A 27,213-nucleotide genomic window follows, 5' to 3' on the forward strand; every position below is an offset into this window, starting at 1 on the left:
CAGCTCACTTAGAAGGAATTTGAAGAGTTCAAACTCAAGCAGTAAAAATGCATTCTGATGCCTCTGTTGCATGTCTGATAAATGGTCTTTTTCTCATTACCCAGTGAGAAATCTTGTCTAGAAACTTAGCTCTTCTTGCACTAACGTGCTGTCTTGCTCCTGCTAATGAACTGCTTGGAAAATTTTAACTTCTCCCTTGAAACCCTTGTAGTGGCTGGAGTCCTCGCTAACTATGACAGACTTCTCTAACAGTTCACGATTAGGGCTCCATAAATTACTTGTGCCAGCAATCTCCATCACCAAGCCAGACCAGTGTTTCAGAGCACTCTAATACTTTCACCAGACCCCCCAATTAATGCTTGCCCACTTGGCCAATGGTATCCCTTCAGAACATCTGCCTTTACATAGACATTTCCTGGCATCTGCCTTATCTGGTAAATGAGACTAGTTTTATTCTGGCCAAGCAAGTCATGTGGAATCAAACAATAGTAACGTGAGGATGAAAAGCTTCCCTGTTATTTATGTATTTATTATTTTAGAGACAGGGTCTAACTGTGTCATTCAGGCTGGAGTGCAGTAGCTGCAGTCATAGCTCACTGTAGTCTCAAACCCCTGGTCTCAAGTGATTCTCCTGCCTCGACCTCCCAAAGTGCTGGGATTATAGGTGTGAGCCACCATGCCTGGCCGCTGTTCTTTAAATGGTTCTATTTCATAGCTATAAAAAAACAAATAGGCAAATTCCTTTGCTCCTTGAACTGCTCCTTTAGAGAAGCAAAAAGAGGTTTCAAAATACCTGTAAAATGAGGTGAAAGGCCATACCTTTCTGTCATCTGAATAATGATATTCCTGCTGAGAAAAGGGCAAATAGTAAATAATTTCTTTTCATACTAAAGATATATAAAACATGGCTTTAAAATTTATCTCTGCAACACTGACCCAAAATTATTTTGGTGCTAGGGAAAATCTTTTCCTAGAACTAAAATAATAACAAAAAGGAAGGGGAATAGGCCGGATACAGTGGCTCACGCCTGTATTCCCAGCACTTTGGGAGGCCAAGACGGGTGGATCACCTGAGGTCAGGAGCTTGAGACCAGCCTGGCCAACATGGCAAAACCCCATCTCTCCTAAGAAATACAGAAAAAAAAATATTAGCCGGGCATGGTGGCGAATGCCTGTAATCCCAGCTACTCCGGAAGCTGAGACATAAGAATTGCTTGAACCCAGGAGGCAGAGGTTTCAGTGAGCTGAAATCATGCCATTGCACTGCAGCCCGGGCAACAGAGTGAGACTCTGTCTCAAAAAAAGAAACGGAGGATAAAAAAGATAAAAAAGGAAGAAACACTTCTACATGAAGACTGATCTCCTACCTGTTTTTAATTCAAGAAGCACTCTCTGAGGAGAGGGGATGGGGAAAGAAGGATAAACCATTAAGGTCCATCATCCTATTCCATTAGGAGAAAACTCTGAGAGATAATGAGACGGAAAGGCTCGACAGGTTTCCCCAAGGACAAAGCCAACTAGTTGCTTCAAGCAGCAGCTCCAGAAGAGCAACTATAAATTTCTTAGATCTCACACCCATTAAAATTCTAGGAAAAGGAGGCTAATTTTGCAAGTAGTCAGCTCGAACTTCCTGTTATGTGTGCCTCTTATAAAATGACGAGAAGAGGATTATATGACAGGAACAGTTGAATAGCTACAGCAAAGTTTCCAGGTTCTCTTAAAGACTATGTAAACAGATTCATCTTGAGAAGTCTACAGTTTTTTTGTTTTGTTTTGTTTTAAATAATTAATTAGATTTAAGCACAAAAGGAACTATTTAAATAATTACCAAAGGTACTACCAATGCTGTTATATAAGCAATATCTCTGCTGCGTACCCACTGGTACTGCTATGCCCTGTGGAATATGTATAAAAGAGGCATATTATCAAGAGAGGACTAGCTTTGGTAAATTGAAGACCCAGTGAAAATGGAAAGAAAATCTCTGGCCAGAGTAGTCAAAGTAATTAGGAAAGGAGAAGAAACAAGATGTTGACCACAGTGAGGGTGATTAGGTGCAATGGTAGATCATTTCCAAAGATGGCTGCCAATAATTGCCACAGTCCCTGAATGTGCAAGCCACTCCTTTCATCAAGATTCATCAGTCTATCTCTCTCCCCCTTGAATCTGGGCTATGCCGTATCTTGCTTTGACCAAGAGAACATAATGGAAGTGATGGGACATCACTTCACCTAGACTTCTAAGCCAAGGCCTTAAAAGAACTTGTAGCTTCCACTTTCACTTTCTTGGAAGCCATTTATTATAGGCTAGACTGTAACATGGTGAGAAACCACATGGAGACAGTGGTCCATGCCTGTAATTTCAGTGCTTTGGGAGGTCAAGGCAGGAGAATCACTTGAGGCCAGGAGTTCCAGGCCAGCAAGACCCAGTCTCTATAGAAAATAAAACATTAGCTGAACATGGTGGTGTGTGCTTGTAGTCCCAGCTACTTGAGAGACTGAGGCAGGAGGATCACTTAGGCCCAGGAGTTCAAGGCTGCAGTGAGCTATGACTGCACCACTGCACCCCAGCCTGGGCCACAGAGCAGACCCCTCTCTCTGAAAAAAAAAAATTTAAAAAAAAAAGAAAGAGAGGCCGAGCCAGTCCCATCACCCAGCTTAGGTACCAGATGTGTGAACGACCAACCTCAACTTGAATGTTGCTGCCTCAGCAGAAACTAAACGCAGCTACAGGAGTGACCACAGCCAACACTCACTGGAGCAGAAGAACATCTCAACTGAGCCCAGCGAATTATGAGAAATAACAGTCTTTAATAATAGATGGAGAATTGAAATAGGTTCTCTGTCCCCAGTGACAATGAAGAGCTAGTTTGACAACATATGTGCCTTGATTGGTGAGTAGACCAGATGTGTGGACAAACTTCTGGGTAAGTCAGTGGCTTCCTGAAAGATGTGCAGTTTATTAGTCCATTTTCATGCTGCTGATAAAGACATATGCGAGACCAGATAATTTATAAAGAAAAAGAGGTTTAATTGACTCACAGTTCCACACGGCGGGGGAGGCCTCACAATCATGGCGGAACGCAAAAGGCATCTCTTACATGGCGGCAGATGAGAGAAAAACGAGAACCAAGTGAAAGAGGTTTCCCTTATAAAACCATCAGATCTTGTGAGCCTTATTCACTACCACAAGAACAGTATGGGGGAAACCATCCCTGTAATTCACCTCCCACCAGGTCCCTCCCACAACACATGGGAATTATTGGAGCTACAATTCAAGATGAGATTTGGGTGGGGACACAGCCAAACTATATCAGGCAGTAAAGCGGTATCCATCCAAGCCACCAGAAAGCCATTGCCAGTTCTGACAGGATGAAGAAAGAGCAGACAAACTGGGATTGAGTTGAAGGGTTTTCTGAACACTTCCAAACTTAGACCATATGGCAGAATCCCAGAAAGCCAAATGATGCAACACAGAAACAATAGCTCATATCTGTTTGCAGGGTTGTGGGGAAGGGAATAAAATGGCAGTCTGTTGAAAGGTGCAAGGAATACAGATAGGTGACGGGGGAAATTGATACAGACACATGAAGGCAACCAAAGCTAATAAGCCAGTCATCAGAGGGGCGCTGGGGAATCTCTGGGAAATCTCTGGAAATACACTGCAGAATGACGCAAGCCACTCGAAAAGGAAGCCAGAATGAATGACTATGTTCATGCATATGCAAACATGTATACATATGCATGGACGCCGATGGTTTTCTGGGAATGCTGCAAAAGGAGTAGAATATGCCCCTTGGTATATTCCAGGAAACTGATTTCCCAGGGAAGGCAAAGTAAGAAGTGCATGGAATAGGCTGGGTGTGGTGGCTCACACCTGTAATCCCAGCACTTTGGGAGGCCAAGGCAGTGGATCACAAGGTCAGGAGTTCAAGACCAGCCTGGCCAAGATGGTGAAACCCCGTCTCTACTAAAAATACAAAAAATTAGCCCGGCATGGTGGCAGGCGCCTGTAATCCCAGCTACTCGGGAGGCTAAGGCAGAGAATTGCTTGAACCCGGGAGGCAGAGGTTGCAGTGAGCTGAGATCGTGCCACTGCACTCCAGCCTGGGCAACAGAGCAAGACTACATCTGAAAGAAAAAAAAAGTGCATGGATTAAAATTTACAGGTGAGATCCACGGACATTTTTGGTGAAACCGAACTCACAAGCTGTGATCGTTGCCAACTAAGCAGTCAGACATGAAGCAATCTTATCTCAAAACTGCAGAACATTTCCTGACAGAAAAGATAAACACAAGTCTAATGGATGGGAAGCTTTGCAGTGAGAAAGCCACATCTTCTCACTTCTGCATGTCACACCACTCTATGGGCTAGTCAAGTGACAAGCTAATTAATGCATCAGAGTTCCCCAGAAACTGCTAAGACACTGAAAACTGTTTCATGAGGACGCAAATTTTATTCAGTAATGAGACTAAATATAATAACTGAGAAGAATGTTATTGCAAAACATCAGGCAAATGAATTACTGTTTTCATGACAAAGGTCTTAAAAGCGACAAGAGAGAGATTGTATATTAAGCAACTTTACTAAAATATTCTGTATGTAATGAAATAAAAAAATTTAGATAGGGATTTGCACATCCTTGTTTTTGTGTCTAGATCAGGTTCTTGATAAACCAACTTAATTGTGTATATAATTGATATTTATTAAAGTATAGATTTTAAAATATTACCCTATTAAATTGTTCACAGTGTTGAGGCATTTCCACTGCTTTGTTGTCAAAAACACACGTCTAACTTCTAATAATTCCTTAAAAGTTTCCCTAATTTTATTTTCCCTTCTATATTTCCAGACTAGTGAACAAATTCATTTGGTAGAAATGGTATTTTAGAGATGAGATTCAAGTACGTATTATACTTGGATGAAAATAAACAAAGTAATGATGACTTGTTTTTGAGTCTTTCAATTTTTTCATTCTTACTGTGTCTAGAGTACGACTATTCTAATACAAACAACCTGTTTTAAAGAATCAAAACATAGCAAATGTATAACATTATATCGAGATTTGAATTTAAGATAATGAAAATTATTGCAAATAAAATAACAGCTTGTATTTGGCAATCTGTAGCCAGAGACTATGATATGACAAATAAAAATATTTTTAATCAGAGAAAAAAATATTGGAAAAGAATTTCCTTCTGTTAGCACAATTAATTTATAAAATGCTAGTAAATATCTACCCTTTACAGTGTGACGCTATCTATAAAGCTTTGCAGTTATTTAATTCATAAAGCAACTCTCCTTTTACAGGTAGCAAAAAAGAGATACTAAAAAACTGGCCTGTGGTCTCACAACCCACAAGGAACTTGGGACTCTAAAGTTGAACCTCTCACAGCACTAACCGCAAACAAGAGTTTTGGTGGCCTTTGTGATACCAGAGAACAGCTTCTCTTTTCTGTTCTAGTGCTTCAAGTTGACAGTGTTGCTAATGATTTAGGATCAAGATCATTAATTCTACACATTTTACTACATTAAAAAAAATTTTTTTTTGAGACAGGGTCTCACTGTGTCATCCAGGCTGGAGTGCAGTGTCACAAAGACAGCTCACTGCAGCCTTGATTTCCTGGGCCCAATCAGTCCTCCTGCTTCAGCCTCCTGTGTAGCTGGGACCACAGGCACGTGCCAACATGCCCATCTGATTTTTTTTTTGTAGCGATGGGGTCTTGCTATGTTGTCCAGGCTGGTCTCAACCTCCCGGGCTCAAGCGATCCTCCTGCCTCAGACTCCCAAAGTGCTAGGATTGCAGGTATGAGCCACTATGCCCAGCCCATTTTTAAAATAACATATGGAAAGCAGAGTTATGTTAGCAAAAATTCTTAAATTTGTAATGCAAACATTTCAGTAATTCTTTAGCTGGAGAAAAAAAGAAGTACTAATAGTGCAAATTCTTGGTTAAATAATTTTAGCTAGCAGTAAATTATCAGTGTATAATATTTGAAAAAAGAAGGGAATGTTAAAAGACAATAATCCTGCCCAGAGACATCGTACAAAATTTTAGCAGCTGGATAGAAGTATTGCTGTTTTGCAATGAGCCTAAGGGATTATTTGGTCCAGTTCCTATCTTCGGTGGCGAAGGCATTTTTTATCCAGTAAGGTTAAGTGACTTATCCAGATTGCGTGGCCACTAAATGGTGGAGAGAAGACAAGAACTTCAGTCTCTTGCTTCTCCACGTACTTTACCTTTCTGTGCTTGACAACATCCTTTTAACTTCTGTACAGAGAGGGGACCCAGCCTGCTGGAGGAAAGGCCCAAGAGAAGTCGCCGATCCCAGCTAAGGAAAGTAGACATGTAAGCCCCAAAGAGAATGCTTGCAATTTACAGACTAGCCAGAAATTTATAGCTTTTATCGAACGCATTCAAATACGTTTGAAAAACAAGAACGTCCACAGTCCGGATGGGTGATCATGAGTTATATCAGCCCATCTGCCTGATCATCACACTTCTGATATGACTCATTGTCACTTCAGAAAGTATTTGTTATGGTTTGAATTTCTGCATCTGTTTCTGGAAGTTGTAGGGGGAAAAGTTGAATTAATTTTGAATTATCAATACTACTGCAGAACACTAAAAAGTGATTTGCATTTATTTTATCTTATTTTTATTTTTGAGACAGGGTCTCACTCTGTCACTCAGGCAGGAATGCAGTGGTGCCATCACAACTCATGCAGCCTCAACCTCCTGGGCTCAAGCAATCCTCCCACTTCAGCCTCCTGAGTAACTGGGGCAACAGGCACGCACCATCACATCAGGCTAATTTTTTTTTTTTTAAGAGATGTGGGCTCACTATGTTGCCCAGGCTTGTCTCGAAGTCCTGGGCTCAAGCAATCCTCCCATTTTGGCCTCCCAAAGTGCTGGGATTACAGGTGTGAGCCACTGTACCCAGCCAAGGTTTGTGATATTTTAAAACAAGGGCTAATACAAATTACTTGTAAAACAAGTCTCAAGTATATTTTTAAATTCTAGATTGGTTTTCTCCTTTATTCCCCAATCCTAGTGCCACTTCCAAGGCTACATATACTCACAGAATTAAAATAATTATAATATCCATCTAAAGAATATTTTTAATAGCATGACTATCTTGCCACATTCAGACACAAACAAGGTTATTACACATCTTTAATTTTATTACTTAAGTGCTCACTTGCCCAGAATTGCCCCCAAGAATTCTGGAAGTTTTTCCAAGAGGAGAGAAAACTGTGAATCTGATCAGTCCTGACTTTCATTTTCATTGTTTAATGCTGCTGCCAGATAGTTTCTTGAAGACCCTGTGTCATTGTCTACTCTGGTTTCCAATGATCCTACTGCTCAGACCGTGAAGTTTCTTAAAAGGAGAAAGATCCCTCTCTCTGTGGTACTTCACAGCAGGGCCCTTATGACTATAGTTCTTTTATTTGCATTCACCTACTCAGTGCCCTAAGCCCATGCAGACTAGCGGAAGCAGGAGCAATTTCCAGCCTCATCCAAAGGTTGCCCTGAAACCAACAAGCAAGGTCCTATGTTGATCCTGGCCACAAGCCCAGACAATCCCTTCCTGATATGAGTTCTGTCTTGGAAATTCCTGGTATCCATGCAAGCCAGCCTCAGACATTAGTCAGCACCACCTCAGTTCTCAAAGCAGTTCTTCAATAACAGAAACAGTAATGACATTAATACTTAAAAGCCTGTTCTAAGTATTTTGTTCATTTAATTCTCATAGGAATCCAATCAACTTTTGCCACATTTTTCTGATGAAGGAATGGAGATATCAAGAGATTAGGTAGCATAGCTTGTAACTGGCAGGGGCGGGAGGATTTGAACCTAGGAAGGCGGACTCCAGAGCCTGTACTTGTAACCACAGCTCCCTTAAATTCCAAAGGGAAGAGACTGAGGTCTCTGTTTCCTTGGAGGTTCCCGGAGCCCTGTGTAAGGATGTCCCTCCTGTCTACTTCCCCAAACCCAATACCTTAAAGATTATAGAGCAGAGACTTTGTCAAACAACAAATAGTATTGCATGATCCACTCCACAGAGCAGTTAGGCACCTCCGTGTCTGGGTAGACAGAGGCCATCCAAGTGATCCTTCCAAGAATGAAGAATAAAAGTCACTGTCAAAGGTGATTTTTGGTCTCCATATGAGTGAGAAGTGTCTAGAAACTTTTAAAACAATGGTTTAGGTTTTTTTGTTTGTTTGTTTTTTGTGGTTTTTTTTTTTTTTTTTTTTTTTGAGACAGAGTCTTGCTCTGTTGCTCAGCAGGTTAGAGTGCAGTGGCACAATCTTGGCTCACTGTAACCTTTGCCTCCTGGGTTCAAGCCTTTCTCCTGCCTCAGCCTCCCAGGTAGCTGGGATTACAGGCATGACCCACCACACTTGGCTAATTTTTGCATTTTTAGCAGAGACGGGGTTTTCATCATGTTGGCCAGGCTGGTCTCAATCTCCTGACCTCAAGTGATCCTCCCACCTCGGCCTCCCAAAGTGCTGGGATTACAGGCATGAGCCACTGCACCCGACCCAAAACAATGGTTTTTAATATGGCAATCATAAAACTTGCATCAGGGAGAAATGACATCTTTATTTTCACTATCTGTTCACTGAAATCTAGCATTTTCTTCACTTATAAATATTGGTGACAAACTGTAACAGTATTAGCAATACCTGTGGTTTTATGACCACTTGAAATCACATATATTTTCATATCACAGCCATTTGCAGATATGTCAGAAGATCACTTCTACCTACTCACTACTTTGAAATTCTGCTAGTCACAAGACTAACATAACTAAATCTTATGTTCAGATGCCAATAAAGAAGCACCTATATTGCTACATTGCAAATACATTTTTCATAGTTTGGTAACTACATTTCTTTTTTTTTTTTTTTTGAGATGGAGTCTCACTTTGTTGCCCAGGCTGGAGTGCAGTGGAGTGATCTCGGCTCACTGCAAGCTCCGCATCCCAGGTTCAAACTATTCTCCTGCCTCAGCCTCATCAGTAGCTGAGATTACAGGCACCCACCACTATGCCTGGCTGATTTTTTGTATTTTTAGTAGGGATGGGGTTTCACCATGTTGGTCAGGCTGGTCTCGAACTCCTGACCTTGTGATTCCCTTGCCTCAGCCTCCCAAAGTGCTGGCATTACAGGCGTGAGCCACCACGCCCAGCTGGTAACTACATTTCAATAGAATTGGTGTGCTTTGTAATCCTATGTATCCTGTTTAATGCATTTTAAAACATCATTCTGAGAAGAGATCCATAGGCACAAAGAGATTCAGATCCCTGTTTAAAATGGATTTCTCTCTCATGCTCCAGAGCTTTAATCCCTTTCAAACAATCTCTGTGTGTCTCGTAGGCATTGGTTTCATTCATTCAACACAGCAGTTCCTGTCTTCCATCTCTAAGGTCAGCTCTAGACCCTCCCAGAGAGCCCAGAAACAGCGGATCAAATTTGGAGGTCCTGCCACAGAAAGTTCTATTACCTGGGCTTAGAAATCAAGCCAAAATATAGCTTTCTTTGAGGGGAGAGGAGGAACTGGACAGGGCAGTTGTGTTTTCTGGGCCTCTGGAGAAGACAGGAGGACATACAGGCCAGCACTCCCTGGCCTATCTGGGTGCGGAGGGAAGACACCAAGCTGAGCAGAGGAGACCAGTGCCTTTCCAGCAGGCACCGCTGAAATGTAGTGGGCATCATGTCATGTCACGTGCGGCTGCACGACAGGCCATAGAATGCCATGGTTAAGACCATGGACTCTTGAACTTTACCACCTGGGTTGGTTTTCTACCTCCACCACCTCCTAGCTATAGATCTCAGCCATGCTGCATAACTTCTCTATGCCTCAGTTTTCTCATGCATAAAATGGGAACAACTGTGCTCACTTCATAGAGTTGTTAACTACAGATTCAAAGCATTATACATGTAAAGTGCCTAGCACTTAGTAAGTGCTCCAAAAGAGTACTCTGGCTACAATCTCTCCCTTTCCCAGTACTACGATCAGTATTATTATTTGTAGTTTTCCCCATCATTAGGAGGATGCACAGGGTTGGCCGATAAGGTGTTTCAATGTAATCTACCAAGTACTTCAATTCGTCACCATTTAGGATTGTGCACATTATGACTCCTGACTACTAGGAGGCTGTATCAGTCAGGGGTTTCCAGAGGAACAGAACCAATAGCATGTGTGTATCCACATGGGAGATGGAAGGAGGTTTATTTTAAGGAATTGGCTCATGCGATTATAGGAACTGGCAAGTCTGAATTCTGCTGAGTAGGCCAGCAGGTAGAGATCTACGGAGAAGCTGATGTTGCAGCTCAAGTCCAAAGGCAGTCAAGAGGCAGAATTCCCTCTTGCGCAGGACACTGCAGTCGTTCTTCTCTTCCGGACTTCATCTGATTGCATGAAGCCCGCCCACATGATGGAGGGTATCTAATCCATTCTGACTGCTACAACAAATTATCATAGCCTGAGTAAGAGAGTCTATAATAAACAACCACCAGCATTTATTTCTCACAGTTCTGGGGGCTGGGAAGTCCAAGATCAAGCTGTTGAGAGGGCTGGTGTTTCTTGTTGTGCAGACAGTTGCCGTCTCGTTGTATCTTCTCATGGTGGAGAGCAGAGAGAGACATTTTGTATCTCCTCCTCTTTTTTGTTTTTTTGTTTTTTGTTTTGAAACAGAGTCTGCCTCTGTTGCCCAGGCTGGAGCGCAGTGGCACGATCTCAGCTCACGGCAACCTCTGCTTCCCCAGTTCAAGCAATTCTCCTGCCTCAGCCTCCTGAGTGGTTGGAATTATAGGCACCTGCCAGCACACCCAGATAATTTTTGTATTTTTAGTAGAGATGAGGTTTCACTGTGTTGGCCAGGCTGGTCTTGAACTCCTGACCTTGTGATCTGCTGGCCTCGGTCTCCCAAAGTGCTGGGATTACAAGCATGAGCCACTGCACCTGGCCTCCCTTCCTCTTTTTGTAAGGGCTCTAATCCCATTCATGGGGGTGCCTCTCTCATGACCTAATCATCTCCCCCAGGCCACACCTCTAAATACCATCACAGTGGGGACTGAGGTATCAATATATGAATTTGTAGGGGGGCAAACACTCGTTCTCTAGCAGAGGGTAATCTGCATTCTTCAAATCTACTGATTTAATCACACCTTAAAAAATACCTTCACGGCAAGATCCAGACTGGTGTTTGAGCAAATATCTGACTTCCATGGCCTAGCCAAGTTGATACATAAAATTAACTGTCGCAGAGCCATGATCACAATGGATTTTTCATAGACAAATGCTACTTTTTGCTCTGCTGATGAAAATCCATCTTCACCAAGGCCTAGCAGTTGTAGACGAGGACAGAGCCATCTACCAGATAGGTCGCCAATTCTGATGAGACAACATGTTGCTGCAGAGAGCACACTGAAATCTCTGAGAACTGTGTTTCACTACCTAAGTCAGGGCCTTGAATTCAAACAGTTGAAATTCTGCTTTCTCTTCTCCATACTGGAATTTCCCAAGAATGGGAGTCATGCATGTAACCACCGACCACAGAGCCAGGACAGTCCTGCGGCCATTACAAAGCAGCACATCTATTTAATATTATTTCACTGGAAACCAGGTTACAAACAAGTCCAGGATGGAATCCTCTCACTGATTCATGAAGTGTTTCTCAGGAAGAAATGCATCTTTGCGGGTAATTTGACGGCTCGTCCACTGAATGCCTGCTTGAAGAAGGAGGAATCTCCCAGTTATGAAGAAATGCCCGCCTCTTCTTCCACCGGGCTGTGGGGACCTAGCCAAGATGCAATTTCCAGAGACAAACAATAGAATTGAAATAAATATAATGGTAATTCAGCAAATACTATTTTTGTCCTTTTGCAGGTTGATCATAGTGGTAGCTACAGAGGTATGCCTCTCAGATTTCCTTCCAGAGAGTCTACTGCAGGGAGTCTCTACTCGCCGCCCCCTGGGATCCATCATGACATTCATTCAGAGGACAAGAGTCCTCTGTGTTGCTTCCACAGTGGGGATACCAGAGCTGGCCTGTGCAGGACTCCTCCAACAGGTGCCCTTGCTTGGGGCTCTCTCAGAACTGTGCTGCAATCTGGGCCCAGCGCAGGGGCTCACACCTGTAATCCCAGCACTTTGGGAGGCCAAGGTGGGTGGATCACTTGAGATCAGGAGTTCGAGAGCAGCCTGACCAATATGGTGAAACTCCATGTCTACTAAAAATACAAAAAATTAGCTGGGCATGGTGGCATGCAACTGTAATCCCAGCTACTGGAGAGGCTGAGGCAGGGGAATTGCTTAAGCCCAGGAGGCAGGTGCAGTGAACCGAGATTGCGCCACTGCATGCCAGCACCTGGGTGACAGAGCAAGACTCTGTCAAAATCAAAAAAAAAAAAAAAAAAAAAGAACTGTGCTGCAATCTGAAGTCTTCCTAACCAACCAGCCCTCCCTCCCTCCCTTCCTCCTTTCTCTCTTTTCACAGGTATCAGACCTACATTACCATCTGAAGCTCTCTCCATCCCTTTCTATTCCCTCTCCCTGTATCCTTCACAGAAGTTCACACAATAAATCTATTGCATGTCTACACTCATTTTGGTACCTGCTTTCCTGAACTGACCCAACCTACTCTGTTCTGTTGCTTTTATATTGATGTACAGAGAATAACTGCTGTTGTGACATCCCTTGTTAGCTGTAACTAGGAGAATCACGCATCCTGATTTGCCCAAGCTAATCCCAGATTACATTTTCTATCAAGCATAATTATTAACAGCCCCCTGCATACTCTCAAAGTCTCCCACTTTGGATAAAAAAATATTGTTAGCCCATCTTTAGGCTATATCCAAAGATTAGTCTCATAAAATGTTTCCCAAAGTGTATTTTGTGGACCATAACTCAGAAAATGCTCTAGGAAAAAGAGCTCGCTGGACAAATAAACTTGGGAAATACTCTTGTAAATTCACCACTCCTATTAGTGTGTTCAAATCTTGGACTAAATCTTAGAGTAGTAAATCCTGCAGTAGAAAATCTTGTTTAACTTTGTTGTTACTCAGTGTTTGGTAAGCTTATTTGACTACAAGACTTTTTTTTATCTTGAATCCATAATACCATTGAGTGAAGCACTGCCAAGACTGAATTCTCTCTACTCGCTCAAAGTATCAGGGGTTTCAGAGTGCAGCAGCTTGTTCACTCAGAGGTGCTGGCTTGATGCAAAAAACAACTGGGCCCCAGTCTGTTCTGGCTCTGGATTCACCTCCGAGAGCAATTCACATTAGCAACTGTGATCCACAAAGCCATGTGGGCCCTTGGTTAAGTGAGGTCATTTGGATTTAAATGTTGCTTTTAATGGCTTTTAATTTTGCCCATAAAATTTTTCAATCATAAAAATCCTTATTTTTAGTACCAAATTGGAAATGTTGTCAACAAATCACTTCATCTACAGTCACTGAGGTGATTTCAAAGAGCCCCTTCCATCTGGCCAGTTCTCTTGCTCTCAGCCCTGCCAAGACCACACCATAAACCCAATTTTTTAATTTGGAATGCTAGAGTTGGCTGCAACCAAATTTAGTGTGCACTTTCAGCTCACTCAATCTCTTGGTTTCCCCTCTTACATTATGTACATGTATATCTGTCCTCCCCAACTAGATGTAGGTATTTTAAGGATACACATGTACCATAGGCATCAACATACCACCTACATGGTAGGGTTTGAATGTAAATGTTCTCCCACATTCAACTGTTGGAACTTAAAGCCCAGTATGATAGTATTAAAAGGTGGGACCTTTTGGAAGTGATTAAGTCACGAGGGCTCCGGCCTCATGAAAGGGATTCATGTCCTTATGAAAGAGGTTTCCGAGAGGGCCTCGCCCTTCTATGTCTTCCGCTGTGTGAAGGCACTACATTTGTCCCTTTTTCCCTTCCATCTCTTCCACTATTTGAAAACATTGCATTTGTTCCCTCTGAAGGATGCAGCAACAAGGCACCATCTTGGAAGCAGAGAGCGAGGCCTTGCCGGACACTGAATCTGCTAGCACCTAGATCTTGGACTTCCTAGGTTCCAGAAATGTAAGCAATAAGTTTCTATTATTTATTAATTACCTAAGTCTAAGGTATTTTGTCATAGCAGCAGAAATGGACTAAGACATGACATATTTTGGGAAAATGGTTTTGTCTAGTGCTTTGTTGAAAGAAAGAACGCAAAGGAGAGAGGAAGGGGGAGAGAGAAGGGGGTGTGAAAAGGAGGCCAAGGGAGGGAGAAAAAGAGGAAGGAGGGAACAAAGGAAGGGAGGAAATGAGGAAGCGAGGAAATGAGGAAGGGAGGAAATGGGGAAGGGAGGAAGGAGGGAGGGAGGAGGGAAGGAGGAAGGGAGGGAGGGAGGAAGAAAGGAAGGAAGGAAGGAAGGCAGAAAGGGAGGGAGGGAAGGAGGGAGGGAGGGAGCGAAGGGAGGGAAGGAAGAAAGGCTTTTACCAGCACAAAAGAAAACTATAAAAGATGGCCTTATGTTTGTACTGAAAAGACTAACTTGATAACTTGATATTTGGTCAAAATAGTGTTTATGTTCCGTTGACACCCTAACATGTTTTACACATTACAGTTAAAATATATTCCTTTAAGTGTTCATAAGGTTAGGAGCCCAGGGAAACAAAAGAAATGAATGAAGTGCAAGGGTCTACTGTGTTTTCATTAAAGAAACCCTGATTCAATTTATTTCAGCTTTATGTTATCTTTTTCCATCTTCCAACTAACTGAATTAGTTATTAACTTAATTATGAATTAAACTGAAAGCTATCTTGAGTACTCTTGATATGCAGGAAAGAACAAGAGCCTAAATAATGTATATATTTTAAATCCTTAGGTAAGGATATAGTTCTCTTGCTGCTCTGTAAATACCATGACCCTTATTTTTAAAATGTAATACCAAATTCCCTGACTGGAAAGAAACATGATGGTCCATTATATTATCATTATATTTTTTATTCTGGGTCCTAAATCATTCAATGAGATAAAACAAAATGCCCCATTAATGTTAACTACTGACCTATTCAAATATAAATTTTAAAAACTAAAGGACTTGTTCAGTTCTTATCATCACTTTCAATTTTCTGCCTTTAAAAATTGGGGGAGTCTGGGCATGGTGACACATGCCTGTAATCCCAGCACTATGGGAGGCTGAGGTGGGAGGATTGCTTGGGCTCAGGAATTTGAGACCAGCCTGGGCAACATAGTGAGACCTCATCTCTACTAAAAATAAAAATTTTTTAAAATGGGGGAAATTATTTAATGTAATAAAGTATCATTTTTATACATTTCTGATTACATTTAAAAGGAAATATCCTAAACAATATATTGTTTATGTAGACTCAACTAAATCCAGTTATTATTATTTTTTAATCAGAAAACAAGAAATTTAAAATTAGCCAGGTGTGGTGGCTGGTGCCTGTAATCAGCTACTTGGGAGGCTGAGGCAGGAAAATCGCTTGAACCCAGGAGATGGAGGTTGCAGTGAGCAAAGATCGTGTCATTGCACTCCAGCCTGGGCAACAAGAGTGAAACTCAGGCAAAAAAAAAAAAAAAAAAAAAAAAAAGAAAGAAAGAATAAAAGAAGAAAGAAAGAGAAAGAAAGAAAGAAAGAATTTTAACCACCAGTTTGAAATGGTTTTTGTCTAGTAACTTCTGGTATAGCATTTTGAACTTCCATTAAAATATGGTATGCAACAACAGAAAAAAAAAAAAAGTACCACCAGGAAAATCTAGTATTGGGGATCATTTCAACTTAATATAAGTCCAAGAGAATTGCAAACAAAATGAGCCTGACTAACTGAAGAGAATAGGGAAAGACTCTCTTCCTGCTCCAGTATTATTTTCCAGGTCTGATATATAAGACCTGGGCCATGGAGAAGACTGAGCAGCTGTCCCTGTTCTGCATGTGTAGACTTTTGAGATACTCATGATGCTATCAGTCTTTCCTCACCTTCACTGCACCTCTTCAACCAGCTCCTCTCTTTCTAAATCCATTTGGAGGCTGCAATCAACATAAAATAAACTGAGCAGAAAAGTCAGTGGAGGTCTGGAAGTAATGCTTTTAGTTCTAAAAAATTAGTCTGCCCAGATTCAATCAAAGACAAAACATTTTATACAGCAACAGCTCAGCCCACGCTCCTCACTCTACACTGTCTACTTAATATTGCTCTCCTTGCGTGTCCTGCTGACATAGTGAGTCCAGAGTGGACTCACAATCTTCCTCCTAGAACACACACGCTCTCTCCCAACAAAAGGCACTGTCATTCACCCAGTTAATTATCCTACAAGTTGCCGGTAGTTCTTACTCCTCCTTCTCCCTCATTCATATCCAAATCTGTCATTTCTGCCTCTTACTCATTTGTCAAAAGCATTCATTACTCCCCATCACCACACTACTTCCAGCCTTCGCCCTCTCTTCTTTTTAGGAGTAGTTGTATGATGGTACCTCTTTTAAATTTTATTTTATTTTGTTGAGACAGGGTCTCACTCTGTTGCCCAGGCTGGAATACAGTGGTGCAATCTCAGTTCACTGCAATCTCCACCTCCAAGGTTCAAGAGATTCTCCTGCTTCAGCCTCCCAAGTAGCTGGGATTACAGGCATGCACCACCACGTGCAGCTAATTTTTGTATTTTTAGTAGAGACCAGGTTTCACCATGTTGGCCACGCTGGTCTCAAATGCCTGGCATCAAGGGATCCGCCCACCTTAGTTCCCAAAGTGCTGGGATTATAGGCGAGAGGCGTGGTTACTTTTTTTTTTAAATTTTACTTTAAATTCTGGGATACATGTGCAGAATGTGTAGGTTTCTTACATAGGTATACATGTGCCTTGGTGGTTTGCTGCACCTACCAACCCATCATCTAGGTTTCAAGCCCCACGTGCATTAGGTATTTTATTTGACCTAATGCTCTCCCTCCCCTTGACCCCTACCCACTGACGGGCCCCAGTGTGTGCTGTCCCCTCCCTGTGTCTATGTTTTCTCATTGTTCAACTCACACTTATGAGTGAGAACATGCGGTGTTTGGTTTTCTGTTCCTGTGCTAGTTTGCTGAGGATCATGGCTTCTAGCTTCATGCATGTCCCTGCAAAAGACATGATCTCATTCTTTTTTATGGCTGCATAGTATTCCATGGTATATATGTACCAGATTTTCTTTATCCAGTCTATCATTGATGGGCATTTGGGTTGGTTCCAAGTCTTTGCTATTGTAAATAGTGCTGCAATAAACATACGAGTGCATGTGTCTTTACAGTACAATGATTTATATTCCTTTGGGTATATACACAGTGATGGGATTGCTGGGTCAAATGGTATTTCTGGTTCTAGATCCTTGAGGAATCGCCACACTGTCTTCCACAATGGTTAAACTAATTTATTTTCCCACCAACAGTGTAAAAGTGTTCCTGTTTCTCCACAGCCTCGCCAGCATCTATTTCTTGACTTTTTAATAATTTCCATTCTGACTGGCATGAGATAGTATCTCACTGTAGTTTTGGTTTGCATTTCTCTAATGATCAGTGATGATGAGCTTTTTTTCATATGTTTGTTGGCCGCATAAATGCCTTCTTTTGAGAAGTGTCTGTTCATATCCTTTGCCCACTTTTTGATGGGGTTGTTTTTTTCTTGTAAATTTGCTTAAGTTCCTTGTAGATTCTGGATATTAGACCTTTGTAAGATGGATAGATTGCAAAAATTTTCTCCCATTCTGTAGGTTGCCTGTTCACTCTGATGTTAGTTTCTTTTGCTGTGCAGAAGCTCTTTAGTTAGATGCCATTCATCAATTTTGGCTTTTGTTGCTGTTGTTTTGGTGTTTTAGTCATGAAGTCTTTGCCCATGCCTCTGTCCTGAATGACATTGCCTAGGTTTTCTTCTAGGGTTTTTATGGTTTTGGATTTTGCATTTAAGTCTTTAATCCATCTTGAGTTAATTATTATACAAGGTGTAACCACAGTTACTTTTGTGTATCCACTTGCCTGGGTCACAGGGTGCCCAGATATTTAGTCAAACAACTCTGGGTATCTCTGTGAGGATGATTCTGGGTGAGATTAATGTTTCAATAGGCATATTGACCAAAGCAGATTGCTCTGCCTCATGTGGGTGGACCTCATCCAATCTGTTGAAGGCTTGAATAGAACAAAAAGGCCAACCGTCTTGTGAGTAAGAGAGAATTCCTCCTGCCTGAATGCCCTAGATAGGACATCAGTCTTTTCCTGCATTAGGACTCAAACTGAAACCTCAGCTCTCCTTGGATCTTAAGCCTGCCGGCCTTTGGCCTGGAACTTACGCCATTGGTTTTCATGGTTCTTGGGCTTTCGGACTCAGACTGGAGCTACATGCTCAGCACTACTGTGTCTCCAGCTTGCCAACTGCAGATCTTGGGACTTGCCAGCCCCTATAATCACACGAGCCAACTCCTTAGAAGAAATATCTTCCTCTCTCTCTCTCTCTCTCTATTTATATATATATATATATACACACACACACACACATATATATATGGATGTGTGCATCCTATTGGTTCTGTTTCTCAGTGGAAAACTGACTAATACAAGTAACCCTCTAATCATCTCCTCAGGGTCACTGCCTCCCCAACCTATCCCATTTTCCACAGAGCATCCGGGGTGATCTCAAACTACACGTCTGATCATGGCACCACCCTGCCTAAAATCCTCTAAAGGCTTTTTATTCATCTTAGGAAAATACCCCAAATCCTCAACAAAGGCTGCATGGTCTGCCCAATGGGGCCCCTGCACTTAGCTTTAGCCACTGTAGGCTTCTTTTTATCCAAATGCCCTAAACTCTTTCCTGTCTCTGTGGCTTTGTACATTCAGTTTCCCTGCCTCAAATAGTTTTTCTTCCACCGTTTATGATGCTAACTCTAATTCATCCTTTATTGCCTCCACTTGAGGAAATTTCCACAAGTTTCCCAACCTGCAATTATAGAACAGTGGTACCATTATATGTGACACCCTGCATTTTCCTCCGTGACCATGCGTGTTGCTAAAGGTTGCTTATGTAATGGTTTGTTTGATGTTTATTCCACCACTGCTCTGCAATTCCATGCCCGTGGGGGTATCTGCAATGCTTGCGGGAATTGCACATGGGAAGTCTTCTAACAATATTTGTTGACAAAAATGAATGAATATGTTATTTGCAATAAACCTATATAAATAGAGTTCTTTTTTTTTTTTTTCTTTTGAGATGGAGTCTTGTACTGTCACCCAGGCTAGAGTGCAGTGGCGCAATCTCGGCTCATTGCATCCTCCGCCTCCCGGGTTCAAGCAATTCTCCTGCCTCAGCCCCCGAATAGCTGAGATTACAGGCGACTGCCACCATTCCTGGCTAATTTTTTATTTTTTATTTTTGTATTTTTAGTACAGATGGGGTTTCACCATGTTGGTCAGGCTAATCTCGAACTCCTGACCTTGTGATCTGCCCACCTTGGCCTCCCAAAGTGCTGTGATTAGAGGCGTGAGCCACCATGCCCGGTCAAACCTATATAAATAAAATAACATGAGTAAATATAAAAGCATGGACAAACACAGTCTTTTTTGTAAAAAAATAAAGGCAAAACCATTTAAGTACCAGAACATACTCCAAACTGCTATGCCTCTTCCTTAATATCAGACAATTTGTATGTTTAAATTTAGTTTGTGAAAGTGAAATACTTTATTTTAAAAACCTGAATTAGCATTTTAATACATAATAATATGTGTTCTCTAATAACTAGGTTGCAATATAAAAATGATTTAATTTCTTCATATAATATAATGGGTGCCAGTGGGATTGTGTAAGGGAGATGGAGGTACCTGTGGAACTAGGAAGGAGAGAGAGACAGTAAGTAAGGGAAATACCAGCAGAAGTAATAAAGCGCGATCCTCAAGTGCTTCTAGAAAACTCAAGGGAGATGTCAGCACAGGGTCTCAGAGCTGACTGGGTAGGTTTGAAGCTGGACTGTGCTATCAGTTTAGGGGCATGAATTCATGAAATAAGATCTTTAATATCACTAAATTTGTACTCAGAGTCATGGGGAAATTTGGATTCCATATGTAAAATACCTGGCACATTATGGCTGAATAAATTTTAGTTTAATCACTTTTGGTTTTATTTTTTGTGTTTTGTTGTTATTGATGTTTTGTCAATTAAAAACAAAACAAAAATGACTTAGTTTAGGTTAAATTTCACTTACAGTGTATTAAAATGATGCTGCCTTTACAGCTCAGATCTGAGTTGTATCATTACATTTTTTTCCTAAGCATGGGAATATTTTGAGTCATATCTTCCACCCCTAGTGAACATTTTTTTTTCTTTTTTTTTCTGTGATGGAGTCTCACTGTGTCACCCAGGCTGGAGTGCAGTGGTGTGATCTGGGCTCACTGCAGCCCCCACCTCCCAGGTTCAAATGATTCTCCTGCCTCAGCCTCCTGAGAAGCTGGGATTACAGGCATGTGCCACTGAGTCCAGCTAATTTTTGTATTTTTAGTAGAGACGGGGTTTTGCCATGTAGGCCAGGCTGGTCTCGAACTCCTGACCTCAAGTGATAGTTGGATCACTTTTGAATGACCTCAATGATTCAATTCTTTTCACTGGAGAAGGCTAATAAGCCAGACATCTGTACCTAAGTTCCTCTTTATATTGGCTTATATTGGCTAGGTGAATCCTATATATATTTAGGATCCACCTAGATCCTATTTTCAAACTTTACTGTAAGAAAGAGCTAAGAAGTTTGTAGAAATACCAGCTCCAGGGCCTACCACCGCCCGCAGAGACTTTCATTCAGTGGTTCTGAGGTGGTGCACAAAAATCAGGATTTCAACAAGCTCAAGGAGTTTCTGATGTAGATGGTCCACTGGCCACAGTTTGAGAAATGCTGATGTTGAACCTGTGAATAGACCTATGGTAACTATACTTTAAAACTACTGCACATGGTTGATATGGTTTGGCTGTGTCCCCACCCAAATCTCATCTTGAACAGTAGTTCCCATGATCCCCACATGTCATGGGAGGGACCCAGTGGGAGGTAACTGAATCATGGGGGTGGGTTTTTCCCCATGCTGTTCTCGTGATAGTGGATAAGTCTCGCAAGATCTGATGGTTTTATAAACGGGTGTTCCCCTGCACAAGCTCTCTTGCCTGCCACCATGTAAGACATGCCTTTGTTCCTCCTTTGCCTTCTGCCGTGATTGTGAGGCCTCCCCAGCCATGTGGAACTGTGAGTCCATTAAACCTCTTTTTCTTTATGTATTACCCAGTCTTGGGTATGTCTTTATTAGCAGCATGAGAACAGACTAATACAATGGGATACTATGGTGTTAAACCATAAATAAATAAATAAGATAGACTTCAAGAAAACACATAAGCCTCTGGGTGGTGAAATTCTTACCAATCTTAATTTCTTTTGTACTTTTCTGTATTCCCTGACTTTTATGTTGAGATGCACTTTTTTTTTTAGCTTTTATTTTTAAGTGTAGGGGTACAAGTACAGGTTTGTTACATAGGTAAACTTGTGTCATGGGGGTTTGTTATACAGATTATTTATCACCCACATATCAAGCCTAGTACCCGTTAGTTATCTTTCCTGATCCTCTTCCTCCTTCTACCATCCACCCTCTGATGGGCCCCAGTGTGTGTTGTTCCCCGTTTTGTGTCTGTGTGTTCTCATCATTTAGCTCCCACTTGTAAGTGAGAACATGTGGTATTTGGTTTTCTGTCTGTGTTAGTTTGCTAAGGATAATGGCCTCCAGCTCCATCCATGTCCCTGAGAAGGACATGATGTCATTCATTTTTATGGCTTCATAGTATTCCATGATATATATGTACCACACTTTCTTTATCGAGTCTATCATTGATGGGTATTTAGGTTGATTCCATGTCTTTGCTATTGTGAATAGGAGATGCACATTTTTAAAACCAGAAAGAAATGTTTTAAAAATGATTAATAGCTGGACATGGTGGCACATGCCTGTAGTCCCAGCTACTCAGGAGGCTGAGGCAGGAGGATCGCTTGGGCCCTGGAGTTTCAATCTAGCCTGGGCAACATAGCAAGACCCCGTGTCTAAAAATAAATTAATTAGTTAATTAAAAAATAACAATGAGTATATGCTGTCTTGGTTTTAGTCTATGGTTCACTCATACCAGTGGACCAGTATGAAACAGCAAATATTTGAAGGAAATACACTAAAATATTAAAGGTAGTAATAGGTTTCGGCGGAGAAAAAGATCCTCTTCTTGCATTACTTTTTAGCTCTTTACTCACCTTTTTGGTGGAAGAACGTTAACTTTATCTTTAAAATATAATAAGGATGTTTTCTATCCAAAGAGTTATCATCCATTCTCAAACCATTTTATAAAGTGCCTGACAGAAGTTTTGACAGAAGTAATGCCAGGTATCCATCACAATTCCTGCTCAGATACTGAAAATAAAGCAACACAAAACTGGGAACGCCCTGAAATTGTTTCGATTGAGTCTCAAATGTCCTTCTTTTGTTATGTTCTTTTTCCTGTGCTGGCTTAAGTTCCTCCAGCCTCACCCCACCCTATATTTTCTGGCATAGTCATTTCCTATTCTTAAATCCCCTGCCCCTATCCAAACAAACACCAAGTATTGCTTCATTTTCATCTTTAAAGTACTCACAAATGTTAACTCAAGGAGTCCCTTGTGCCTAGAGAAAGCCCACCTACACTGACCCCCTTACTTCCATACTTCCTCGCTTTCTTAGGCAGAAATAATGAGGGTCCAGAACTTCAGCCCTCCTGACTCCAGCACTCACAGCCTGCAGCCACTGTTGACCTTGAGACCACAGTACGAATCCCATTTTACCCTTTGCCTCTAGTTCAGTCCCAGCAGCCCCTGACTCCCAGATCACTTCTTATATCTTGCGTTCTAATGATTATTAGATTATAGTTCTGGCCAGACATGATGGCTCATACCTGTAATCCCAGCACTTTGAGAGGCCCAGGTGGGTGGATCACTTGAGGTGAGGAGTTCGAGACCAGCCTGGCCAACATGGTGAAACCTTGTCTCTACTAAAAATACAAAAAACTAGCTAGATGTGGTGGCATGTGCCTATAATCCCAGCTATTTGGGAGGCTGAGGCAGGAGAATCACTTGAATCTGGGAAGTGGAGGTTGCAGTGAGATGAGATGACACCATCATACTCCAGCCTGGGTGACAGAGTGAGACTGTCTTTAAAAAAAAAAAAAAAAAAAATTACAGTTCTGCCTATGGCTTTTCTGTCCTTCCCTGTAACTGCTCTTTATCTCCCAAAAATCCCCCTCCACTGTGTTCATTGAAACTTATGGTCCATTCATCGCATAATCCGTTAAACCTCAACTTCTCTCTCAAACCAGTCAGTTTTGCCAGGGTGCAACATGATCATTACTAAAACCCACCATGCTATTCAAAATGACCTTATAAAAACCACAGAGTTTATGGAAAAAGTAGCATTGGGGCACAATACTCAAATACTTTGCCAGTGACACCTTAAAAAAATAGTAACCTAATTAAAAGAGCAGCACAGTTTTCCATATGTTAAATGGTTAGGAAGGATATTACAAGAAATACGGCACTTTACCTTGAAAAAGACATGAAGTGTGCCTATGGAAGTGGGTGACAAGGAAATCAAACCAGAACTAAATAACAATACAGTAACCAGGAAACCCCCCAAATAACTGAAAATGATATAGTACACTTCTCAGTAAACCATGGATCAAAGAAGAAATCACACTGGAAATTAGAAAATGTTTTGAGCCAAATGATAATAAAAATGATACATCAAAATCTATGGTCTGCCACTAAAGCAGTGCTTAGAAGAAAAGTTATTTAGTTTTAAATGCACATATTAGAAAGAGAATATTCAAAGTCAATGATCTAAACTTTCACTTCAAAAAGCTAGAATCCAAACAGCAAAATAAACCCACAGAAACTAAAGGATGGAAATAATAGATGAAGGAAGAAACTTATGAAATAAAAAAAGACAAAACATGCAGAAAATCAACAAAACCAAAGTTGGTTTTTGGAAAGATTAGTAAAACCAGTAATCCTTAGAAAGAAAAGAAAGGGAAAAAACACTTATAACAAATATCATGAATGAATAAAAGGACAGCATTCTGGATCCTATGACATTAAGGAAATACTAAGGGCCAATGCCTAATTTAAAGAAAATTCCAGGCCCAGAATTCACTGGTGAATCCTAGTTAACTTTTAAGGAAGACGTAATCGCAATAATACACAAGCTTTTTGTGTAAAAAGGAAGACAGAACATTTTCCAACTCTCTTTTTTTTTTTTTTTTTTTGAAACTGAGTCTCGCTCTGTTGCCCAGGCTGTATAGTACAGGGGTGTGATCTCAGCTCACTGCAAACTCCACCTCCCAGGTACAAGCAATTCTCATGTCTCAGCTTCCCGAGTAGCTGGGATTACAGGTGTCTGCCACCATGCCCGGCTAATTTTTGTATTTTTAGTAAAGACGAGGTTTCACTACGTTGGCCAGGCTGGTCTCAAACTCCTGACCTCAAGTGATCTGCCTGCCTCGGCCTCCCAAAGTGCTGGGATTACAGGCGTGAGCCACTGTGCCCGGCCCCAACTCATTTTATAAGGCCAATATAACATTGGTGAAAGGACATTACAAGAAAACTACAGACTAATAGTCCTCATAAATATAAACACAAAAATCCTTAATAAAATATAAACAAGTCAAATTTGGTAATATTATAAAAAGGATAATATGTCAACAAAAAGGACAATTTATTCTAGGATAGAAAAATACTTTAACATTCAAAAAGCAAGTAATGTATGCCATGATTTTAATGGTTCCTCAAAAATTCATGTATTGGAAATTTTACCCCCAATGCAATAGTACTGAGAACTGGGGCCTGATGGGAGGTATTTAGGACATGGTGCTTCCACCCTCATGAATGAATTAATGCTGCTATTAAACGGGCTTGCTGGAGTGGGTTCCCTTTTCCTCACCCTTTCACCTTCCACCCTGAAAGAACAGTGCTTTCATCTTGAACTTCCCAGCCTACAGAACTGGGAGAATAAATTTCTGTTCTTTATAAATTACCCAGTCTGTGGTATTCTGTTATAGCAGCACAAATGGACTAACACAATGTAATTCACCACATTAGCAGAATAAAGAGGCAAAACATTCAATTATCTCAGTATCTGAAAATAAAGCTCTAGATAAAAGTCAATACTGGGAAGGTGCGGTGGCTCACGCCTGTAATCCCAGCACTTTGGGAGGCTGAGGCAGGTGGCTCACTTGAGGTCAGGAGTCCGCGACCAGCCTGGCCAACTGGTGGAGGTTGCAGTGAGCCAAGATCCAGCCTCTGCACTCCAGCCTGGGCAACAGAGCAAGACTCTATCTCAAAATAAAAACAAACAAACAAACAAACAAAAAAGTCAATACTGGGTCATAGATAAAAGTCAATTGTCCATCAACAAGAGAATATATAAATTAATTATGCTATATTCACAGGATGGGATACTACTCCATGATACCCACAAACCAATAATAGAGGGAATTTTCTCAAGTGGATAAAACTTGGCAACAAAAAACGTTCAGCTACTATCATTCTTAATAATAGACTGTTGAATGTTGTCCTCCTAAGTCAGAAATACAGTAACGATGTCTACTCTTACCACTTCTGTTCAATATTGTACTAGTGGTTGTAGCCAGTGCAATAAGGCACCAAAAACAGATAATAAAAATTGGAAAGAAATAATTTAGACTGTTATTCAAAGATAACATCACTTTGTACGTAGAAATCCTAAGGAACCAACAAGTTGCTAGAACTAATTTGAGTTTAGCATCATAGTGGGTTACAAGGGCAATGCAGAAAAATCAATTATATCTGTATATACCAACAAAAAACAACTAGAAAAATAAATTTTTTTAAGTTACCACTTAGAATAAATGACATTAAATACTTTTGAGTGGAGAGTACTCAAACCTAAAAATTAAAAACATTGCTGAGATAAAGGAGACATAATAAAAGAGTGATATACAATCTTCATGGAATGGACTAGCTTAGTGGTATTAAGATTTCAATTCTCCCTAAACTAATATTTAGATTCAGTGCAAGCCTGGCAGATGTTGGGGTAGGTGGGAGGCAGTGGAATTATATTGCTGATGTGAGTGTAAAATAGTACAACCTCTTTGAAAAAACTGGCAATTGCTGATAAAGTTAAACACAGAGTTACCTGTGACCCACAGATTCTACTCCTACCCAAGGGAAACAGGTAAGTGTGTCCACTAAAAGACTTTTCCAGAAATACTGATTAAAGCTTTATTCATGATAGGTCAAAAGTGGACATAACTCAATTGTCCATCAACAAGAGAATGTATAAACTAATTATGGTCTATTCACACAATGGAATACTATTCAGTGATAAAAAGAACAAACAACAGATACATGTTAGCACATGAATGAGTCATGAAAATATTATTTATGGTGATTGAAAGAAGCCAGACACAAAAAAAGTACATATTGTAAGATTTCATATGAAGTTCAAGAATATGTAATACTAATCTCTGCTGTTGGAAATTGGAAGAGAAGTTGCATGTAGGGTGTGGGCAATGATGACAAAAGGGCACGAGATAATTTTCTGAGATAATGGAACTATCTTATATTTTGATGTGAATGGGGATCACACTTGTGTCTGTGTGTGTGTGTGTAGACATATCTCAAGCTGTACACTTAAGATTTATGCATTTTAACATGTATAAATCATACCTCACTAAAGTATTAATATGTATATATACATATATATTCTCCCCCTCATGCCCATCTCCCTTCCTGCTCTATTTTTCTTTTTTCACACTTACCCTATTCTGAGTTACTACATTATTTCTTACTTGATTTTTACATTGTCTGTCTTCCCTAGTAGAATGTAAGTTCTCTAAAGACAGGGCTTTGTTTGGTTCATTGCTGGATTTCAGCGATGAGAACATTATCATATATTAGACAGTTAAAAATATTTGTTAAGGAAATGGAAGGTATCCACATTTTATGCCTTATATTTATTTATTTATTTATTTATTTATTTATTTATTTATTTATTTATTTTTGAGATGGAGTTTTGCTCTTCTTGTCCAGGCTGGAGTGCAATGGCACAATCTCGGCTCACTGCAACCTCCGCCTCCTTGGTTCAAGCATTTCTCCTGCCTC

At 40.8% G+C, this 27,213-nt stretch overlaps 1 protein-coding gene across 3 annotated transcripts in view; it reads left to right on the plus strand.

Annotated features, from left to right (window-relative positions):
* STAM (signal transducing adaptor molecule) overlaps positions 1-27,213 on the plus strand; it is a 239,768-nt gene that overhangs the window by 31,173 nt on the left and 181,382 nt on the right. For all 3 annotated transcript variants that reach the window (XM_054660795.2, XM_063781438.1, XM_001153098.7), the window contains exon 2: positions 13,988-14,087. The gene's annotated coding sequence lies outside the window, so the exon portion shown is untranslated. The remainder of the gene's footprint in view (positions 1-13,987; positions 14,088-27,213) is intronic.

The sequence above is a fragment of the Pan troglodytes genome, chromosome 8, assembly GCF_028858775.2.
Source record: "Pan troglodytes isolate AG18354 chromosome 8, NHGRI_mPanTro3-v2.0_pri, whole genome shotgun sequence".
NCBI classification, from domain to species: Eukaryota; Metazoa; Chordata; class Mammalia; order Primates; family Hominidae; genus Pan; species Pan troglodytes.